This window comes from Cricetulus griseus, chromosome 6 (assembly GCF_003668045.3).
Source record: "Cricetulus griseus strain 17A/GY chromosome 6, alternate assembly CriGri-PICRH-1.0, whole genome shotgun sequence".
Taxonomy (NCBI): domain Eukaryota; kingdom Metazoa; phylum Chordata; class Mammalia; order Rodentia; family Cricetidae; genus Cricetulus; species Cricetulus griseus.
In genome coordinates this window covers 69,689,639-69,709,092 of record NC_048599.1, presented here as the reverse complement: position 1 = coordinate 69,709,092, position 19,454 = coordinate 69,689,639, and positions in this window count along the sequence as shown.

The following is a 19,454-nucleotide window of genomic DNA, read 5'->3' as shown; positions in this document are numbered from 1 at the left end:
CCAGCTAAAACAGGAGGCCTTAAAGACCAGACAACTGTGAATATCCCATGGAAACTGACCTGAACTTAAGTATGTATATTCAAGCTAAGACTGTAACCTGAGCAATATTAATACAAAAATTTAGTCAGAAAACTAAAGACAAACTTGCTGAGACAGGACCACATCAAAGCTTTAGATATTGAAGTCAACTGTTTAAAACAGGACCATATAAGACACTCTGAAAACAAAAGCTGGTATGATGTCTTTCAACTACTTTGTACCAACATCCCATTCTCAGAGCTAGAAAATTATTAAGGGATGGACTGTTGACAGCTGCGGTTACAGAGGGTTGGACTGATGACAAAACTGGATAATTCTGACACCAGCAGAGTTTCCACACAGGCCAACTCGAATGAGGGAATATACTGATACTGTTAGCAAGAAAAAATTATTGAGTGGTGATGTGATTTAATTATTTCATTGTTTATTTCAGATATTCATATGCAGTTCCAATTAATTCACCTACACTTCCTTTCTCCTCCAGTACATGTCCTATACCCTACCATAACTGTTTTTCCATTACAACATCTTCTGTTTATTTTTTTTAAACCCACTTAGTCTACTTAGTGCTGGCTGTACATGCATTGGTGTCGAGCCTTCTATTGAACATTTGTTCCCTTTTAGAGGTGTCATTAATAAAGAAAATTGACATTTTGTCCTCCTGCAGCCATCATCAGTCAATAATTACAGTTTGCAGTGGAACAACGTGTGCTCCAGGACCATCTATGCTGAGATTTTTATCTGACTTGATCTTGTATAGGTTCTACAAATGCCATTAATGCTGCTGTGAGTTCATGTGTGTGATGACCCCATTATGGCTGTGGCCATCAAATACTTTTCTGTTAGAGACATCTGCTACCCCTGGATCTTTCAGTCTTTCCTCCCCAGCTTCTGCAATCTTAAGTGAATGATACTTTCTGTAAATCTTTATGTATGTTTTCAAATTTGAGTACATTCAGAGTCAGGAAACTAATAAGAGGCCATGAAAAATTTCACTGGAAAGATGGTAGAGCATAGATAGTATAAATACAGGAGTGGAAATCATGGAATAGAATGATTAATAGGGTGGGAGATGGTAAGCCAGGATAGAGGAAAGAGTATGGGGAGGTGTAACACAAAAGACCTTTACAATAGCCATGTAGAAACCAGTTATTATAGAAGCTATCTAAAACCTATACATATACACATACCAAGGTTTAAATGTAGCAATCCTTCAATGGGGGTAAGGTGAATGTAGACTTATTATTAATTATAAGTGCTCACCTGATAGCTTAGGCTTTTCTACAGACAGCCCTTACATTTTCCAAGATAATACAATCAAACGGCTGAAGGAAACAATTCAGACAGTTGAAGACCAGAAAACTGAAATAGAGACAATAAAGAAAACACAAACTGAGGGAATGTTGGAAATAGAAAAGCTGAGTTAAACAATCAGGAACTACAGATGCAATCATAACCAACAGAATACAAGAGATGGAAGAGAGAATCTCAGGAGTTGAAGATACATTGAGAAATAAATGAATCAACCAAAGAAAATCTTAAGTTCAACAAATCCCTAACACAAACTATCCAGGAAATATGGAACACTGTGAAAAGACCAAAACTACGAATAATAGGTATAGAAGAAGATGAAGAAACCCAAGTCAAAAGTGTAGAAAACCTATTCAACAAAATCATAGAAGAAAACTTTCCCTACCTAAAGAAATATATGCCAATGAAAGTACAAGAAGCCTCCAGAACACCAAATAGACTCTCCTTGCCACATAATCATCAAAACCCCAACATACAGAATAAAGAAAGCATATTAAGAGCAGTAAAGGAAAAGTGTCAAGTAACATATCAGAATTACATATCAAACCTATCAGAATTACACCTGATTTTCCATGGAAAGTCTGAAAGTCAGAAGGTCCTACACTAAGAGACAATAGATGCCAGCTCAGACTAATATATCCATTAAAGCTTTCAATTACTATAGATGGAGAAAACAAGATATTCCATGACAAAACCAGATTTAAACAATATACATCCACCAATCTAGCCCTACAGAAATTTCTGGAAGGAAAACTCCAACCCAAAGAAGTTAACTTCAACCAGAAAAACATAGGCAATAGATAATCCCACTTTACCAACAGCCAAAAGAAAAATGGGGTGGAAATACACACACAATTCTACCACTACCACCAAATCCAAAACAAACAAGAATGAAAAATAAATGGTCATTAATATCCATCAATTTTAATGGTCTTAACTCACCTATAAAAAGACACAGGCAGAATGGATAAGAAGACAGAATCAATCCTTCTGCTGCATACAAGAAATACACCTCAACTTCGAACCCAGATTTTTAATTTTTTTTTATTTTAGGAGCACTCAATACAATCCTCCCATATAAATTCCCCATTCCATTGCCCTCCCATCCTCCCATGCTACCCACCGAACCCCCGACCCACCCCCCCATGCACTCCGAAGGGATTGTGTGGCCCTCCACAGGGCACCATAAATGTCAGTCACATTATTTTGGGGGAGGGCCCAGGCCCTCCTTGCTGTATCTGGGCTGCAATAGTACCCCTCCATAGTGAATGGACTCCCAAAGTCCATTTGTGCTCTAGGGATAAACACTGGCTCCACTGTTAGAGGTCCCGTAGACTGCCCTGGCCTCCTAGCTGGCACCCACATTCAGAGGGCTTGGTTTGGTCCAATGCTGGTTCCCCAGCATTACAACTAGGGTCTCTGTGCCCTCACTAGGTCAGGTCTACTGTTTATGTGGGTTTTTCCAGCATACTCTTGGCTCCTTTGCTCATCCCTCCTCCCTCTCCACAACTGGATTCCAGGAGTATGGCTCAGTGCTTAGCTGTGGGTGCCTGTTTGTGCTTCAATCAGCTACAGGAAGAAGGCTCTAGAAATGGCAGCCAAGGTAGTCATCAATCTCATTATAGGGGAAGGGCATCAAAGGCAGCCTCTCCACCACTGCCTATATTCTTAGTTGGAGTCATCCCTGTGGATCCCCTAACATTTCCCCTATGCCAGACCTCCCTCCAAACCTGTACTATCTCCCTCTATCAAGGCATCTCCTTTCTTGCCCTTGCCTATTGCTCCACTGTGTCAGTTTTCCTGTTCTCCTCCTTCCTCCCTGTCTCCTCCTCTCCCCTTCCCACCTCCCTTTTCTCTCCCTCCATGCTGCCAGTTTACTCAGGTGTTCTTGTCCCCCTCCCCTTCTTTGGGGGATCATGCATTCTTCTCTTGGGGTCCTCCTTGTTTCCAAGTTTCTCTGGTGGTGTGGATTGTAGGCTGGTAATCCTGTGCTCTATGTCTAATATCCATAAATGAGTGAGTAATACACTGTTTGTCTTTCGGTGATTGGGTTACCTTAATCAGGATATTTTCTTCCAATTCCATCCATTTGCCTGTGAATTTCAAGATTTCATTGTTGTTTTTCTCCTGAGTAGTACTCCATTGTGTAAATGTACTGCATTTTCTTTATCCATTCTTTCATTGAGGGGCATCTAGGTTGCTTCCAAGTTCTGGTTATTACAAATAACACTGCTAGGAACATAGGTGAACATATGTCCTTGTTGTATGAATGTTTATTCTTTGGGTCAAGAGAGGAATTGCTGTATATTGTGGTGGACTGATTCCTGTTTTCCTGAGGAACCACTATACTGATTTCCAAAGTGGCCTGACAAGTTTGCACTCCCTCTAGCAATGGAGGAGTGTTTGTCTTTCTCCACATCCTCTCCAGCATAGACTGTCATTGGTGTTTTTGTTTTTAGCCATTCTGGCTGGTTTAAGATGGTATCTCAGAGTTGTTTTGAGTTACATTTCCATGATGGCTAAGGATGTTGAACACTTTCTTAACTGTTTTTCAGCCATTTTAGATTCCTCTATTGAGAATTCTCTATTTAGTTCTGCACCGCATTTTTAATTGCATTGTTTGGTGTTTTCACCCTCATTTCCTATCTAAGCTCTGCAACATGCCTAGGTACCTTTACTCAATATGGCAAGTTCATCCTCTACTTCCTCTGGATCTGCTCACTACCCTGAGACTCCTCCTCATCTTTTTCACACACTCTTTTTGTCTGCAAGTCCTGCCTAACTTCTCTGTTTCCTGCTATTGGCCAGTCAGTTTCTTCACTAACATATATTCACACAGTGTAAAGGAATAGTCCACATGTCGGGGAGGGGGTGAGTTTTCTAGACACAACAGGCATCAGATAAAAAGTCTATTGCCAGGTATGTTTACTTGTTTTGGGGTTGTTTGTCAGTGAGTTCTCTTAGTCCTTTCTCACAAACTTTACAGGTTATTATCATCACTCTTATTCACCCTCCAAAATATAAAAGCAAGGCCCTGCTGCAATAAACAACACACACTTGCGTCATAGGATATGGCAAGGTCAAGCTTGTAACAACCTAGGCATTTCATCCTTAGTAGCTTTGTTTCACAGTTCTGTAAAATGGTATTCATGGTACCTGGGGAGAAGACAAGTCATCAGCAGTCTTACCCAAACAAGAACCTTGTGAGCTATCATTATGTCAGTCTTGGCAACACATCCTCACTTATTCAATAGTAGCATAAGCACTATGGGATCAGCCAAACACTATTTGATTAGATTTAAGGCGTGCTCCAGAAAAGAAAGTCCATGCCTCTGCAGTTAACTGAACTAAAACAAAACAAAACAAAACAAACAAACAAGCAGTGGTTGGCTAAATCATAAACCTTAGGGGAGAACCTGATACTACTATTCTGCTAAATCAATGGCTCTCAATGATATTATGACCTCTTTGCAGGGGGTAGGGTGTCAAATGATCTTTTCACAAAGGTCTTCTAAGACTCTGAAAACACAGATATTTATATTATGATTCGTAACAGTAGAACAACTAGTTATGAAGTAGCAATGAAAGTAATTTATGGTTGGGGGAGTCATGGCATATGAGGAACTGTATTAAAGAGTCACAGCATTAGAAAGGTTGAGAATCATTGTGTTAACTGGATATAAAATTAAACTGCCCACCAAGTTAGTGTCCCTCTCACCCTCTGATAAAATAAGCTTCTTTGTGTAGCAGATGACAATTAATCTTTTAATTTTTTTCAAATTTTACTTTGTTTGGAAACACTTTCTTTTATATGAATATTTAATAAGTTTAGTATCTATATTCCCTCACTTGATATTATGATGGTTCTGTATCTGCACTGTTCTCCCTATTTCTCTTAACTACAATTCATATACTGTCACTTTCATTCCTTCATCACTTTGAGTTCTCTGCATGATGTTTGCTATTTCTTTTAACGTATAATTTTCTCTAATTTTAATAATTAATCTCTGCTTACCCTAAAATCTCATAAAATCTAGCCTTGTAATTATTTTTGTTTCTCTACAACTTTCATACTATTTTCTCATCTTTTTTTCATTCCTTGCATCACTGATAGTCTAAGACCATGATATATTTTTCCTATATTCTTCAAATGCTATTGACTTCAAAGAGATGATAGTTAGCTATCAATTATTTTCTTAATAGTATTATACCTCAGCTCTGGTTACTCCTGCAACTAGTATTCAGTACCCAGAGTGGTACCAGAGACTGTGTGCCAAACTCTGAGCACACATGATGAAGATTTATCTACTGGACTACAACCTCAGTCCAGTGGGGCAGAAGACATCTCAGGTCTGCTATAACATAGTTCCATTTGAATATTTCAAATACTGGAACTGAAATAATATAGGCAAAATCTCTAATAAATGATATAATCCCAAATGTGCAAATCCAAATGCAGACATGAAAAATTAAGGCAACACAATTCCTCCAAAAATTTACCAATTCCACAGTAGTAAATTTCAGTGACTATGAATTAGAAGCACTGGAAAATGATTTCAAATTAATAATTATAAGAATGTTCAATTAAATAAAATCAAAGTGAATACAAATACATTCCTGCGCAAATTAATAAAACAGGATACAAACATAAAGCTTAATGAAAAAGGGTGTCAGTATAATATATCAAAAGAAATTCAATAAAGAGACAGAAAGGACAAGAAAGGTCCTAGAGAAATGGCTTCATGAAGTGGTTCTCATCCTTCCGAAAGCTACAATTCCTCACGTTGTGGTGCCCCGAAACATAACATTACTTTTTGCTACTACTTCATAACTGTAATTTTGCTACTGTTGTGAATCATAATGTAAATATCTGATATGCAGGGTATCTGATATGCAACATCTGTGAAAGGGTTATGACCCACATATTAAGGACAATTGGATTAATGGTTAAGAGTTCCTGTTGAGCAGCCATGGGGACCAGAGTTCAAGTCCTACCACCAAGTTAACAAACAGTAGTCCAAAAAAAAAAAAATGCCTGTAACTCTATGTCCAATGGATCTGATGACCTCTTCTGGTCTCCCTGTGTGACAAGCAATATGTATTCAAACATGCACATATGTTTGTTTGTGTGTGTACATAGACACACAGAAAGAGATAAACATAATACAAACACACACACACACACACACACACACACACACACACACACACACTTTAATGTAAAGAAAGGGCTGCAAAGATAAGTTAGTGGGTAAAAGCACTTGCTTCCAGAAAACATGAGTTTTATTCCTGTGGCTCACATGATAGGATAAAATTACCTACACATGTAAGCCATGACACATATGTGCCTTGCCTCCACAATGAATCAAATCAATTAAAAAGCAAAATACATAAGAAAGTCTAAATGAAATTGTGGACATGGAAATCTAATAAATGAGATTAAAAATATTTTGCTATGTCTCACAAATAAACTGGATCAAGTACAAGAGAATATGAGACTAAATACAAGGTACCTATATTAGAATGTCCAGGTAATAACAAATATGAAGTACTACATAAGTGTAAGCACAGCATACAAAATCTATAAGACACCATCACATCGCCAAATTTATGAATTGTGCTCATAAAAGAAAGATAATTTAAGCAAGGAGTACATAAAATATATGCAATGACATCATAGCTGAAAACTTCCCAAAGAAGGAGGGAGATGGCCATTTCAGACATGGGAGGTGTGTAGAACATCATAAAGGCAAAACCAGGAAAGTAATTTCCTGAATCATTTTAGTTAAAACACTAAGTTAACTGAAAAAATTCTTGAAAGCTTCAATAGAGAAGTAACATGTCATACATAATATAAAGGACAAAACATTGCAGATATAGCAGGTATCTCAAAAGAAATTCCAACAGGGCACGGAATGGTGTGTTTTGACCTATGAAAGAATAGCTGCCAATACAGATTACTCTGTCAGAAAAAGCAATCCTTCATAACTTAAGGAATACAAACACTTTGTATGACAGACACAAGTGCAAGACATTCATGACCATCAATCAGAGCCATAAACAGCATGGGAAGGAATCTAGACTAAAGGGAACAATAAAGGTATCTCAGAGGTCACGAGAAACACTTGTACTGGAATAGTAGATAATAAAGAATAGGAAGGTAAAAAAATCACACAAGCAATAAAACTTTAGAAATTAGTGCACCCCTTTTAGTGAAGACTGTGGATGTTAATGAACTCAATTCTCTAATCAAAAGGCTGCAAGATCACATTTAATATGTGCTTTCTCTATTTACTGTCACCAACTAAAACTCATCTCTGTTAAAAGTAAATAAAGCCTCACTGTAACAGAATGGAAAAAGTCAGTCTGAGCAAATGGAACCAGATGTGGGGGAAAAGAAATAAGATATATCTATACTAATATCTGACAAGCTAGACTTCAAAAATAATCTGGATAAAGACACCTTCTTACTAGGAAACAAGGAGGACCCCAAGAGAAAAACACATGATCCTCCAAAGAAGGGGAAAGGCACAAGAACCTCTGAGAAAATTGGGAGGGGGGAGGTAGGAACAAGAGAAGGGGACAAGAGGAGGGGGAGGAGAACAAATGAGATCAGGAAGACTGGGGTGGGAGGAATAGAGGTGAGCAAAAATGAGATACCTTTATAAAGGGAGCCTGTATAGGTTTAGATCAAGGTCTGGCACTAGGGAAATGTTCAGGGATCCACAGAGATGCCCCCAACTAATAATATAGGTAGTAATGGAAGGGCTGCTTTTTATGCCCTTCCCCTGTAATGAGATTGGTGATTACCTTGGTTACCATCCCAGAGCCATCATCCAGTAGCTGATCTAAGAAGAAGCAGGCAGCCACAGCTAAATGCTGAGCCATACTTCTGGAATCTAGTTATAGAGAGGGAGGAGGGATGAGCAAAGGAGCCAAGACCATGCTGGAGAAACCCACAGAAACAGTTGACCTGACCTAGCGAGAGCACAGAGATCCTAGTCATAAAGCTGGGGAACCAGCATTGGACCGAACCAAGCCCTCTGAATGTGGGTACCAGCTAGGAGGCCAGGGCAGTCTATGGGACCTCTAAAAGTGGAGCCAATGTTTATCCTTAGAGCACAAATGGACTTGGGGAGCCCATTCCCTATGGAGGGATACTACTGCAGGCCAGATACACAAAAGAGGGCCAAGGTCCTTCTGCAAAGGATGTGACAGACTTTGATGATTCCCTATGGAAGGCTGCATTATCATTGGGGAGTGGGTGGGAAGTGAGTTGGGGGGGTCTTGGTGGGAGGTATGGGAGGATGGGAGTGAGAAGGAACTGGGATTGATATGTAAAATAAGAAAATTAAAATATAAAATTAAAAAAGACACCTTAAAATTTAAGGCAACAATCCACCTGTAGGCTATAACAATTCTGGACATTGGAACATCCAATTTGCAGCTGGTGGAAGTAGAAGCAGACACCCACAACTAATCACCAAACTGAACTGGAATCCAGACACAGACAAGGACAAGTGAAGGGCAAAAGGGTCCAGACCAGGCTGGTGAAACCCACAGAAACAACTGACCTGAACATTGGGGAACTTTTGCTCCCCAGACTGATAGCTGGGATACCAGCATGGGACTGATCCAGACCCCAGGAACATGGGTTTCATCGAGGAAACCTTGGAAATCTATGGGACCTCCTGCAGTAGTTCAGTGCTTATCCCTAGCATAGGTATGGACTTTGGGAGCTCATTCCACATAGAGGAATACTCCCTGAGCCAAGACACACAGGGGTGGGTCTAGGCCCTATCCCAAAGGATTCGATAGACTCTGATAACACCCTATAGAATGCCTCACCATCCAGGGGGAGCAGAAAGGATATGTGATAGGTAGGGTTTTAGTTGGGGTGGGTAGTAGGGGAGGACAGGAGGGAGAAGGGAACTGGGATTTTCATGTAAATCAATCTTGTTTCTAATTCAAATTAAAACAATCTGAGGAAGAAAGGAAAAAAGGAAAACTGATAATTGAATAAAAATTAATTTGTATTATTTTCATAACATTTATCATTACAGTAAGCAATGAAAAAAAAAGAAATTACAATAAATGAAATATAATTTCAGTTAAAAAATACAAACATTGCTTATTGTAAAAGGAGAGATGATGCTAACATCATAATAGTGGGTGACAGTAATATGTCACTCTCAGCAGTTGCTAGGTCATCCAAAAATATCAAAAAATAAGACCTTATCTTTTGAGGATACAAAGAGAAGATAGTCCTCAATACCCATAGAATCTTCCATAGAAGTTCCATTGTGGGCTTCATAGCTTTCATGAGGTGTAAAACTACGATTAGATGTTGCCTACATTTAGTATATATACAGAGTGGAGCTTTACTGGGCCATAAAGAAGAACAAAATTTTGTATTTTGTAGGAAAATGGATGCAGCTGGAAAATGTCAGTTGGTATATCAGACTCAGAACAAAAATAGCAAGTTTCTTCTTCCATTTGTACATTCTAGGATTTTTATTGATGCATAAAATCATACACACACATATACTCATGCACACACACAGAGATATACACATGCTTATATATGACATGAACACAGAAGTAAAACTGAGGCAATGAAACAAAATTATAGGAGACGGGAATATGGAGAAAGGTTGAGAAGACAATATGCTCAACAGACAATGCACACTTATACAAAAATGCCTTGTTGATATTTATTGATAGATATGCCAATAAAAGAGAGAAGGTGCTTGCTGGGATCCATACCTTACTGTGTACTGAGAAACTGCTGGCAGTTGTTTGCTGCTAGACAAGGCAGAATCAGCCTTTGTTGAATGTGTGACCACCGATAGATTCCCATACTCCAGTGGACTGCCCCATACATTTACATATATAGGCAGCAAACTGGACTTAGTGGGTTACCAAAGCACAAAAGATCAATAAGGAAGATTGGGGGCAAAATGAATATGACGATGTTTCATTAAAAGCATTTATAAAACTCAATCCAAATTTTATATTTAAAAGAACCACAAGGTAATAGCAGTTGATAATTCTTCTGCATAAAACTAAATACTATTTTCAGATAACTACACATATTTTAATTGTGTTAATATGTAAAAAAAAATAAAATGAGTTTGGGGCAGCAAACAAGTTGACTTTGTCAAAGACTGTTTCTGAAAGTTTAGAAGGCAAATTTTATTTTTAAGAAAATACAATGATTTCCAGGGCTTATGCCTAGAATCTTTATCATATTTCCATTTTATAAAGAGCATAATTAAAGCAGAGTGGATAAGAGCTTGAGTAGGTTACAGAGTGTCAGTAAAAATTTGACTGTGAAATGTTCCAGGTGAGAAAATCCCTGGCTCTCTACAGTAGACGTTTAGTGATAAACCAGCTTGTAAGGAATGATATGAATGTGAAAATTCATAGTGAGTGTATATAGAAATAGAAGCAGTCACTTTAAACTCCTTGTTTGCCTTCTGAATAAGCTGCAAGCTTTTCACTTCCTTATTTATTTATTTATTTATTTATTTATTTATTTATGTAGGTTTTTCGAGACAGGGTTTCCCTGTGGCTTTGGAGGCTGTCCTGGCACTAGCTCTTGTAGACCAGGCTGGTATCAAACTCACAGAGATCCGCCTGCCTCTGCCCCCCGAGTGCTGGGATTAAAGGCGTGCGGCACCAACGCCAAGCTTTTTCTTTCCATTTTTTTTTTTTTTTTTTAGTTTTTTAATATGTGGCATCTTTTGATTTGTGAAAGAAAGAAGAGAAAGTTGACCACGGAAATCAAACCAGAAGAAAAACAAGCCAGTGAAATATCCTTTCAGTTTCCCATCAAGGACTCCTGCAGCACACTCAAGCCAACATTGTACTTCAAATGCCAATTGGTAATAGAATGACTCATGACTTCTGATCCCTTGGTTTGCTTTACATGTTCTTGATGCAAGATCTAGACCCACCCAGGAGACACAGTTTTAGGTGTATTTATCAAGTAGTTTCTGGAGAAGATTACTGAGAAAGAATGTCCCATGGGCAGGATTCTTAGACTAAATAAAAAGGGCAGGGAGTACACAGTGAGTTGAGCACTGGCATTCCCCTTGAATGCCACCTGAGTATCACCGTGGACAGAGGTACCCCTGTCACTGTGCCTTCTCTACCAGTTGTCCAGTCTCCTGATCTGCAAAACAAAACACACCCTTTCTTTTTGTAATGGTCTTGCTATGTGTTTTGTCATAACAAGAAAAATATCTAATGAAACCCATGAGTTGATCATCATGAGGTGGTATTTTTTTTTTAATGAGCTGGTATTTTTCAGATAGGAAATTACAAGGGCATGGTGCAAAATTGCTGGAAAAATGGTATCTCTATTCAAGCCTTAAATTCTAAGATAACTTATCTCCTTCTTGTTGTCCTGAATTAGTTTGGAGGTGGGAAACTTCCCTTTTTGACTTATTCTTATGACTTGTTACTATTTTTGAAGCATTTATCTATCTCTATTATTTGTTTAATATCCATTCGAGTGCTCTTCAGTAACCTCTTATTTGTTTGAACTTTACTTCAAGATCTTTCTTTTGACCAGTCATGACTCTCCACAGAATAACTGCGTGTGTGTGGGGGGGTAGTGTGTATAACAGATGAATATATTGCAGTTATCATTATCAAGTTAAAGTTAGATAATTGAAATTATTACATTGCTTATTATAGTAACATTACATAATATTTTAATGACACAGTGCTTTAAGTCTGACAGTATAGTGAAAGAAGAGCACAAGATTTAGAGTCAGGTTCTTTGGAGGCATATTTTACAGGGATGTTATCGTTTCAGCTATGTGAGTTGTACAGTCTCTGTCACTGAGTGCATTTATTAAATCTAAACTGAGAACACTGGTATCTACCTCCGGGGATTACATAAGGGAACCTAAGAGGAATAAAGGACGTAGACTACTTTTATTGTTAGTATGACTTTTTTTTTTTTTTTTTGTATCAGAGACCTTTCTTTAGTGGGATTAGAAAAATGGTAGGACTCTTTTGAATGTCATGAACAGAAATCACCTGAGTGCTCATCTTAGTTGTCAACTTTGTGGAGACAGCCTGTCTGTGATGGATTATCCTGATCGAATTAATTGAGGTGGGAAGAACTATGTACTGTGAATGACAACTTTCCCTACAGGATATACTGTACTGTAGAGAAGTAGAGAAAATGAACCGACCACTAGCATACATGCATTAATTCATCGCTCTGTCTTATCACTGTGAATGTAATGTGATTAGCTACCTTAAGTTCTTGCCACCTTGATTCCCCTAAAATCAGGGGATATATTGTAACCTGGAAATGTGAAGCAAATAAACCTATGTAACCTATGGAATTTGTTTTTTGGGGGGCAGGGTGTCTTACCACCAAAAAAGAAAAAACAATCATATGACACCAAATTTCAGTTGTTCACACAATTTCAACAAAAAGGCAAAATATCCTATGTCATGAACAATCTTTCTTTGAGAATTTCATACAATGAATTTTCATCATGCTCACCTCCCTCAATCAACTCTTTCCAGATCTATCCCTCTTTCTTTCCCACCTGAATTTGTGTCTTTCTTTTCCCCCATCAAGACCAATTTGTACTGCTCAAATATTTGTGACTTCATGGCCATGCACTGGAGCATGATCGACTTATTAGGAATTACACTATCAGAGTAAACTGACTCTTCCTTTCCCTGCAGATAACAACTGCCAGTGCTCCTCAGCTACTGGGGAGACCTCATGCCTCTTTACCCTTTCTTGCCACGATTTGATCTGGCTTGAGCTTGCACAGGTCCTGTGCATACTGCCATATCTACTATAATTTCACATACGTAGCTGTCCTGTTGTGTCCAGAAGATACCCCTTCCTTTTTATCATCCCATATTTCTAGCTCTTACACTCTTTCTGATGTTCATCAACAATTATCCCTAAGCCTTGGAAGGTGAAATATATGCTTGCTTTAGGTATGAGCATTTTGTAGGGCTTTATTTTCTGCATTAGGGCCAATCATGAGTCTCTGTGTTGATGAGTGTTGAAAGGTGACTTAATCAATGAGTATAACAATAAGTCACTAGGAGTTAGTTTAATATTATGTACCTTTAGTAGAATAACAGTACTAGATTCTCAAGAAGGGTCTATGATCTGTCTACTCACCATTCTCAATGTGATAATGACAGGAGATATGCATTTCATTTTGTGAAGCAGGCCTTACATCCAATTAGAAAGTGATTAAGTATTCCTGTGGTGTTCTTAGCACAATGGCACCACTGCACATGTCTTTCCAGGTCAGTCATTATTGCAGCTTGCAGGGATCACAGTTGGATAAGATCAATGATTATTTTTCTCTCCCAGTAATGTGCACAGTACCTTCCAGCACTGTGAAATCTAACTGGTAGAGATTAAGCTTCCAGTTCAACACCAGTTTTATTTCTTTATGTTTCTATGGCTCATGCATGAGGTGTCTTCAGCAATGTGATCTTCCTGTCAAGCCCTGAAAGCTTACAAGGAGCATTAGCAATGGCTTGTAAAGTCTGTGAGTGATGCCTTGTTTACCCTTGCTTACTCAGGGCTCTACAAGCTCTTGGGTTTTTTACAATTGGAAATTGAAAAGAAACAGGTGGCATCTTTAGCTTTGAGATTATTCTCTTCACTGTTACTAATTTTCAGACCTAATGTGACACCTAGGGAGGTCACATTAACACATTATGTGTCAAGGAAAAGATGGGAGTTTGAAAAAATCCCTAAATTATAAATTTAATATGGGAAAATATAAGCCCATCTATTGGTTCAGAAAAATGTTCAACTGTGCTGTGAGGCTTACATCTAGCAATAAGGAAATGTGAATTTTAGCTGAGAGAGCCCAGGGGAGACTACACAAATGGTAAACATGACAGGGAGATAAGAACAAAAGATTTGGCAGTCAGCTGCAAGCCTTTAAAACCATCTCAGGAACATGACACACTTCCCTTTTCAAATTGAGATGTTTTAGAAACGTTAGGGGTCTCTCTCTCCCTTCTTTCTCCTTTATTTGAGCTCATTTGCAATTCCCTTCTTTGTTATCAAGTCTGTTTCGACTTCCTGTTATGGGAAATTGGGAATTGAGGACCAATGTATGGAAAATTCTGACTATCAAAAAAAGAAGCTCTGAATGGCCCTAGAGCCTTCCCAGCCCAGAATGCTCAGGACTAGCATAAACAGGAAAGCGGCTGGGATGACAGCGACTGACTCACCATGTGCGCCTGGGACTTGTTTTGCAGTTCACCTGGCAGGTGCAATTATACCAGCAAAGAATGGGATGAAGAAATGACCTTTGAAGGCAGCTCTGGGGTGTGGGAGTTATGTGTGGAAACCTTATTAGACATCGGAAGCAGGGCTTCTGAAATAATAACCCAAGTGTAAAATAGCACCACTGGATAATTGTAGCATATTACAATGGTTTTGGCAGGAAAATATGAAAAGAGATACCAGATAAAATGTGAATTGAAACTACATCCTTAACAGGAAGTTCACTTAATTTCGTGAGTCTTTTCCCATTCGAAAATCTAAAATGTTTGGCTGGATTTTAATTAGCTGTGTTTGTACTAAGTTCCTCTGCTTTATATCACTAAAGACATATCCTAGGCTGACATGGTCAAATAACACATGTGCTACAGAAAATACCATGGATTAAGCAAGGTGGTTATAATGGCAGGTTACTAATCTAGAAATTAATTATTTATACTATTTTATTCGACTTCTCTTCAATGTGTATTTTACAGGAAATACAAGCACATAATTCTTGAATGGAATGGATATAATTGTCTAAATGATATTGAAAGAAGGAAAATCATTTGTATCAGCATCCTAGAAAATGTAAGTAAGTATTGCTTTTGGATATTGTCTTTTATACTGATCTCTCTGATGCAAGTAAAGTACAGAGTGAAAATGAAAGTGATGATGCCATTTTCCATTACTTGACTAGAGCAAAAAATACAAATGTTTTAGTAGAGGTCAATTTTTCCATCATAAATATTTCTTGAATATTTTACTAATGTGGCCTCATATATAAGTACATGAAAAAGAAGTCTCTGTCTACAAGGAAGATGAGTTGCATACGAGTTAACTCCTGGATCCGCTTTAAATTCCTGTTGTATACCTTTTCACTGAAATGCCTGTAGGAAATTAATGCCTTCAAAAAATTATCTTTTTCCCCTACAAAATGAAATGATAATAGTACTGAGATTTGGAGTGTGTTTATCATGTACTATTTCTCTCCAAATGTGTATATATATCATCTAGTTTAATCTTCATTATGGTCTATAGAGCTGGGATGATGATGACAATAAGGACAAAGAAGATGTCCGTTTTAAGCAAGGAAATTGATGTTTGGATTCAGTAATTAACCCATGCATGTCATAGCTACCAAGAATTGAAATCTGAATTTTATCAACTACTTCATGTTATTAATAGAAAATTTAAATATGGTGTACTTAAAATATTTAAAGTGTGGGAAATATTAGACAGCTATCACCTAAAAATTACAATATTGTAAATGAATAAAATGTAATTAACACAAATGCATTGAATATGCTTTCAAGTGTATGGACATTGACTATAAAGATTACACTGCTTATAAGAATGTTCAGTGAACTGACAGAACCCAAGTTGAATTTAAAACTTGGGTTGATTTTTTTATTATCTCTTTTTTTGAGATTATAATTATATCATTTCTTACTTCCCTTTTAAACCTCCAAACTCCCTATATACTATTCCTTGCTCTTTTGCAAATTCATGGACTCTTTTTCAATAATAGTTATTGCATGCATCTATGTATCTGAAAATAAATATATATTCCTAATTTTAACCTGCTCAGCCTGTAAAATGTTATTTGTAGGTATGTTTTAAGGGCTGGCCATTTGGTGTTGGATAACCAATTGAGCTCTTCCCAAGGAAGACTGTCTCAGCATTCCTTTGTTGCATGTATTTCTTTGTGTAGGATTGCGGGCTCATATGCTTTTCTCTGTCCCTTTGCCATGTCTATTGTTGTCATTGTGCAGCTCATGTTTAGGTGGTTATGCTGGTGAGAGATTAAGATTGTAGCTTTTTTTTTTTTTTTTTTTCGTGACAGGGTTTCTCTGTGTAGCTTTGGAGCCTATCCTGGCACTCGCTCTGGAGATCAGGCTGGCCTCAATCTCACAGAGATCCGCCTACCTCTGCCTCCCGAGTGCTGGGATTAAAGGCCTGTGCCACCAACGCCTGGCTATGAGTGTAGCTTTTGATGTTACTAGGAAACATAATCTCACGGAAAAATTCCTGGTCCTCTGGCTCTTAAAATCTTTCTGCCTCTTTTTATTTTTTTCAGATTTTTTAAAAATTTGAATTAGAAACAGGATTGTTTTACATGACAATCCCAGTTCCCTTCTCTCTCCTGTCCTCCCCTAACCCCCACCCCCAAATAAAACCCTATCAATCACATATCCTTTCTGCTCCCCCTGGATGGTGAGGCCTTCACAGGGTGTCATCAGAGTCTATAGAATCCTTTGGGATAGGGCCTAGACCCACCCCTGTGTGTCTTGGCTCAGGGAGTATTCCTCTATGTGGAATGAGTTTCCAAAATCCACAACTATGCTAGGGATAAGCACTGAACTACTACAGGAGGTCCTGTAGATTTCCTCGCTGAAATCCATGTTCCTGGGGTCTGGATCAGTCCCATGCTGGTATCCCAGCTATCAGTCTGGGGAACAAGAGTTTCCCAATGTTCAGGTCAGTTGTTTCTGTGGGTTTCACCAGCCTGGTCTGGACCCCATTGCTCTTCACTTGTACTTGTCTGCGTCTGGATTCCAGTTCAGTTTGGTGATTAGTTGTGGGTGTCAGTTTCTACTTCCACCAGCTGCTGGATGAGGGCTATCGGGTGGCATATAAGTCAGTCATCAATCTCATTATCCAGGAAGGGCATTTAAGGTAGCCTCTCCTCTGTTGCTTAGATTGTTAGCTGTTTCTGCCTCTTATTCCACAGTGTTCCCTAAGCCTTAAGTGTGGGAGTTGTTTTGTAGATATAACCTTTGAGACTAATGGTCTTTGTCTCATCATAAGAAGTTCATCTATGTTTTTGAAAAACAATGTAAAAGAAATATAGTGACTACAGACACAAGTTAAACAAATTTTAGTAAGTTCTCCAATGGTAAGGATAGCATAAAGCCTATGGCTAAGGATGTATTTTAGATAACATGGATATTTGCAATACTAATTTAAGAAATTTAGATGATTTTGAGACACTGGGTAGCCATTGAATTTCTAGCTGTAGTTACTAAAGTCTAGTGCTGATGTAGATTTCAGTTAGCATGAATATGATATCTATAAGTGGGTATGAGGGGTTGAGCATGTGGGTAGAAGAGGACAGCAGAGCCTTCCTGAAATATATATATTTGTCCCCTGCCCAGTATCCTTCCAACCCCTTCCACATACCTTTTCCAACTCTGCTTCTGCTTCAAATTCATGGCCTCTTCTTTATTATTGCTTTTAATATGCATATATGTATATATATTTATATTCTGAAATATAACATGCTAAGTCTATATAATTTTTCTTGTATGTATGTTTTCAGGGATGATCATTTGGCACTGAAGAACCAATTGGTGAGCTCCTACCTAAGGAAGATCATGCCTTCCTTTGCCATCTTTCTTCAGTTGCTCATAGTTATTTGTGTATGATTGAGACCTTGTGGGCTTTCCCCCATCCAACATTTTAATACAATACTCAAGACATAGCACATGGCACCTCATGTAATTCTTACAAGACTCCTTTCACCTTGCATTACTACCCACAATTTACAATCTGAAATGTGACGCTTGCACAGATTAAGGATTAAACCTAGTGTCTTGTGATACATAGAATTCTCCTTTTTATATGTTCCCTAGAAATACTATTTTCCTAACATAAAATAGATTGAAAAGGGATCTCAATGCCTGGGTATATGTTCCATAGATAATTCTCAAAATTTTGCCAGTGGTAAAAAGTCAAGCACTTCTTGTGCTTTTTCAAATGGCTTCCTGTGTAGACAGTAGCCCAGGCTTCCTGGGTAACTAGAGATTTTATAGATTCTCTTTTATTTGTTCTTTTACATGATACTAACTTGATATTGGTTTCAATATTTTATTAATTAATTAATTTATTTATTTTTTGTTATTTTGTTTTTTTTGAGACAGTGTTTCTCTGTGGCTTTGGAGGCTGTCCTGGAACTAGCTTTTGTAGACCAAGGCTGGTTTTGAACTCACAGAGATCCGCCTCACGAGTGCAGGGATTAAAGGGGTATGCCACCAACGCCTGGCTAGTTTCAATATTTTAAATGGAAGAATTGTGACACTGCCTACATTTCATTTTTAATTATATTGTAAAGGATTGTAGAACGTGAAAGTGAAAGAAATTATATTGTTAAAAGTGTGTATGAGAGGTCCCAAAGAGTCAGCCCAATCCTCCTGTACAGAGCAGCATGTTTCAGGGGCATCAGCTGAATAAGTAAGATTAAATTTGACATAATTTATCACATTATGGAATCCAATCTCCAATGTCAAGCCAAGTAAGCCACCCACAGTATTTAATATTTCCCATCTGTTCAGTTTTTCAACTTTGGAAACAGTGACAACTCATGTATTAAAAAATAGTTAATACATCAATAGAAGTTACAAATAATTTAGCAGGCAAGGGAATTTTAGGGCAATAATAACACTACTCCTAAGTGAATGAATTTCACTGTTGTTAATAGAAAGATTATTTCTTTCCCCTAGCACCCCAATGCTATATTTTCTTCTATGTTCTACTCTATACGTTATTATTAATATGTTGGTTTTCATTTTCATAGTTTTATTGTTTATGTGTATTATTATATATCATGTCAAATTTGGAAAGAATGCTAAACTTAATGAATTTTTATCAGCTCACAATTACAGATAATCTATCAATAAAATTTAATGTAAAGCATCCAAAAATATATTCAAGATGACTATAAAATTTGTATAAATTGATAATCACATAGAGGTAGAGCTTTGGCTAGCTGTATGAGTCCCTAAGTTCAATTCTCAGTGCTGACATAAAGAAAGAGTGCTAAATA